Source organism: Pyrus communis, chromosome 8, assembly GCF_963583255.1.
Source record: "Pyrus communis chromosome 8, drPyrComm1.1, whole genome shotgun sequence".
Lineage (NCBI taxonomy): Eukaryota > Viridiplantae > Streptophyta > Magnoliopsida > Rosales > Rosaceae > Pyrus > Pyrus communis.
Window position 1 is genome coordinate 26,537,295 of NC_084810.1, and position 4,802 is coordinate 26,542,096.

At 38.3% G+C, this 4,802-nt stretch overlaps 1 pseudogene; it reads left to right on the forward strand.

Annotated features, from left to right (window-relative positions):
* The first annotated feature begins 278 nt into the window (after positions 1-278).
* Positions 279-3,835, forward strand: LOC137743247 (receptor-like protein 3; annotated as a pseudogene).
* Positions 3,836-4,802: the final 967 nt, after the last annotated feature.

The following is a 4,802-nucleotide window of genomic DNA, read 5'->3' on the forward strand; positions in this document are numbered from 1 at the left end:
TTCTACGTAAACTATATAATTATTCATCTATTAGTTATTAACTCTCTTTTTTAGTCATCAGTGTATGATTAATATATCATTGTTATTAAAAAATTAATTATTTCTCCTGCCTAATCTCAAAAAAACTGATCTTTTAAAAAAGATTTCCAAACAATCATTTCCAAAACTAAAATTTGTTTTAGATCTTCCAAAAAGCACGACCCCAAAGTCAATGTAAACCTTCTAATACGTTGCCGCCAAGTTGCCAACCCGTGATTAGACCCTCCATTAGTGACGTCCCATGTTCTGCAGGTTTGTTTCTTTTCTATATAAGTGGAAAGCAAAGACTTCAAAACTCAAACATTGCGCACAAGAATTCGAACCATCACCTAATTACCTTCTTCCCTTTGTTAATTCTACCTCCTTTGCTCCAAACAAGGGAGTGTATATATACACCCGAAACGATGTGAGCAATATAATTCCAGTGCAGACATAGCGAAAAACATCATGCCGGAAGCTAGCCGCGAAATACCTTATGGAGTCCTCTTCCTGTTTTTTTTGTTCTCTACTTTCATTTCTACAAACCATGCTTGCAAGGAGGCAGATCACAACTCTCTTTTGTCATCTTTTGATATATCTTCTTCTCGTTTAAATTGGTCTTCCAGTGATTGTTGTCACTGGGAAGGCATCGCTTGTGATGCCGATGGTAGGGTAACACATGTTTCATTGCCCTCTAAGCGTCTCCAAGGAAGCGTTTCTCGCTCCCTTGGAAGCCTCACGCATCTTTCGCACCTCAATCTCTCCCACAATCTGCTTTCCGGTCCTCTGGAAGCTGGACTCTTCTTGTCCTCGAGTCACCTTGAAATCCTTGATTTGAGCTATAACCATATCTCCGGAGAATTACCTTTGTTTCTATCATCTACTTACATTCAAATAGTGGATTTGTCGAACAATCAATTCAATGTTACAATTCCTTCTTCATTCCTCCAGTATGCCTGGAATTTGAGCATTCTGAATGTCAGCAAAAATCATTTTACAGGCCAAATACCTTCCTCTATCTGTCTTCGTTCCTCTTCGATTAGAGGCATGGATTTCTCCAACAACGATTTCAATGGTTAAATAAAAAATCGTTTAACTATTTAATTAACGTTGTCAAAATTTCAGCATTTAACTGAAAAACATGGTTCATTTATTTATTGGATAACAATTAGATGACAAAACAAGTATGAATTACTTTGATTTTTGGCGAAGTTGGACTTTAAAAGGTGACACAGAAATAGATAATTCAGATTATTGTACAACATTAAGATAAGAAAAAAAAAAAGAAATTTCGATAACTGGCAACACCAGGCTTTACGGAGGTAGTGCCAATCTCCAACTGCAAGTGCAAGTCCCATAAGGGAGGATCATTTCGAAACTTGACATTAATAATCCCCTTTAGTGTTTTGCCATATTTCTTTCTTTGTTCGTCAAGAAAGGAAAGGAAAGAAATTTCGTAAAGTACAATAACAAACTCTTATTTGCAAGTTTCATATGCTACTCTGCTAAGAGCTACTGATGGATTATCTGAGGCTAATTTTTTATTGGTGCTGGAAGTTTTGGGGTTGTGTACAAGGGAGTTCTCGATGTTGATGATAGAGCTCAATTGGTTGCCGCCGTAAAGGTGTTTAACTTGTTACACCATTGAGCAGCAAAGTGTTTTATATCTGGATTTGAGGTTTTGAGAAATATCAAGCATCGAAATCTCGTCAAGATTATAACTGTATATTCAAGTGTTGATTCTCTTGGTAATGATTTCAAGGCTTTGGTTTATGAGTACATGGAAAAGGAAGCTTAGAGAAGTGGCTGCATCCACCGACTGATATTGAAAGAAGCAAGAGAGGCACCCAAGAGTTTAAATCTTTTGCAAAGGCTCAGCATTGCCATTGATGTTGCTTGTGCTTTTGATTAGTCGATTATCTTCATAATCACTGTGAAACATCAATAGTTCATTGTGATCTGAAGCCAAGTACTGTTCAATTGGACAACATGTCGACTAGACATGTTTCTGACTTTGATTAGCAAGGTTTCTCTCACAACTGACCAGTATAAAAGCTTCAACAAATAAAACAAATTTTTCTGGACTAACAGAACGCTTGGTTATGTGGTTTTAGGTAAATATTCACATCCTCTCCACAATATCCCCTTTTTTTTTTTATATAAATTTTGCATAATTCAACTATTTTATTCTCAGTTTGCTAACAATATTTTCTGATGTTTGAATGGCAGAGTGTGGTATGGGGAGTCCGCTTGGACTAGGAAACTGTTCGAAATTGGAAACCTTTCGTGCGGGCTTCAATACTCTCTCTGGAACGCTTCCTAGTGATCTCTACAAAGCTCAGGCTCTTCATGAAATTTCATTACCTTCCAATCAGCTTTTCGGTCACTTTAGTGACAACATTGTCAACCTCACCAGCCTCACAATCCTAGAGATCTACTTCAATCATTTGAGTGGCCCACTTCCTCTCCACATCGGGAAGCTTTCCAAATTAAAACTCATGCTCCTTCATCTCAACAACCTTGAAGGTCCTCTGCCCCCATCTTTGATGAATTGCACAAACCTTATCGAACTCAATCTTGGATTCAACCGTTTGGATGGAAATATCTCGGAGCTAAATTTTTTCAAACTTGATCAACTTATCAAACTTGATCTCGTGAGTAATCACTTCTCTGGCGCCATGCCAAAAAGCCTTTACTCATGCAAGTATCTGAAAGCAGTTCGCCTGAGCAGTAATGATCTAGAGGGACAAATACAACCTGAGATTGTTTCGTTGAAATACCTATCCTTCCTCTCGCTTGGTAGGAACAGACTCACTAATGTCACCGGCGCTATACATATATTGATGCGTTTGGAAAGTCTCAGGGTGGTCGCACTTCCACATAGTTTTCTAGGTGAAGAACTGCCGGATGGTGATGCAATGATTGGTTCTGGGTTTCAAAATCTCTGCCTTTTTAGCTTATCGAACTGCCAACTTAGAGGTCATATTCCGGTGTGGATGTCAAAGCTCAAGAAACTCAAACTCCTTGATTTGTCTTCTAACAAACTCACAGGCTCAATACCTCCTTGGTTGGGAAGTCTTCCTAGTCTTTTTGTCATAAGCTTGTACAACAACTCGCTTTCTGGGGGACTTCCCAAGGAGCTTTTCTCACTTCAAGCTCTTGTATCTGAGAAGCCTTCAGCTCAAACGGATAGTGGTCATGTCGAACTACCTATATACGCTCAGCACACGAATGAAACTGTCGCAGCTCTGCAGTACAACTATCTGTCCAACTTGCCGTCAGGTATTTACATCGCAAATAACAGTCTAAGTGGCAACATTCCCATTGAGATAGGCCGGTTGCAAAACCTTCACGTGCTGGATATCAGTTTCAACAACATAGTTGGCAGCATCCCGGACCAGGTATCTAAGCTCACAAACTTGGAGATATTAGACCTCTCAAGAAACCATCTGTCGGGTAGAATCCCAGCTTCACTATCAAGCCTTCATTTCTTGGCTTCACTTAGTGTTGCATACAACAACCTTCAAGGACAAGTACCGTTAGGCACACAGCTCCAAGGCTTTGATGCCACTGCCTATGAGGGCAACCCGGGACTTTGCGGTTCCCCGCTTCCAAACAAATGCCAGCAGATGAATACAAGTGATACTGCAACTAAGAACATGGCAATGGGAACGAAATTCCATGGTTTCATATTTCAGTGGCTCTTGGTTTCATTGTAGGATTTTGGGGAGTTTGTGGCCCTCTAGTTTTTAGCACGTCTTGGCGATATGCGTATTTCCAATTTCTCTCTAATGTTAAAGATCGCTTCGTATGCTAATCAAGTGTAATTTTTTCCATGAGAAATAAAGGACTTCTTAACAATTTAAAAGGTGATAAGCGCTAGTCGGGCGCTCAGTAAGGGCCTAATGCATAGGTGTCTAGGTAATTTTTTTTATTTTAATTAAATTATTATGTAACATATAAATAAATGTCTACTCTATGTAAAAATAAATATACTTGTATTGGGATACATAAATTGTAAAATAAAATGACATATAGATTATAAAGTATTAGAACATATTGAAAACATGTTGAACAATCATGTAACGAGTGTCTCAACAAGTCTCTTAAAATTTATCAAAAATAGAAAGCAAAATGAAAGTGATATATTTTCTGTCTAAGTGAGAGTCGCGCGTTAGAGGGTGTCTGGACAAGTCTAGGCACCAGACACCCTTTCTTAATTTTCGAATGCCTATGATTAATTGGGGCGGTGTCCAGCTGCTTAGCACATACGCAAGAATTTTTAGAATAGTGCTTATTAACCACATTGCTGCTGCATACAAGAAATCTAACTACTGAGTAAAACAGAAAGGGAATTAAAGTCGTAGGGATGGCTAAACATACATCCAACTTTCCTAACTAAATTCATACGCAAATGCCTTGGAATTTCGTCACGATAGAATACTGAAACTTTTGAGCAGAAGCACTTGGAAATTCACTTGCAGGCTGCGATTTAATTTCTCAAGAATTTAACCATTCTTGTTGACCAAGTTTTCTGCAATCTACCTTATAATTTTGCCTTGCTCCGTCACTGTAATCCTCCGGATATCATTGTTTTACTTATTTATTATTATTACTATTTTAGGAAGCCTTTAAGGGAAGGGATCCTCATTTTTCAAAAAAAATGGGGACACCCTCTTGACCGTTATATTTGACTTTAATGAAATTTTATGGTTGAGATTCTGTGGCCTGTGATTTAATCTCAACTACAAAATTTCATTACAGACAAATCTAACGATTAAGAG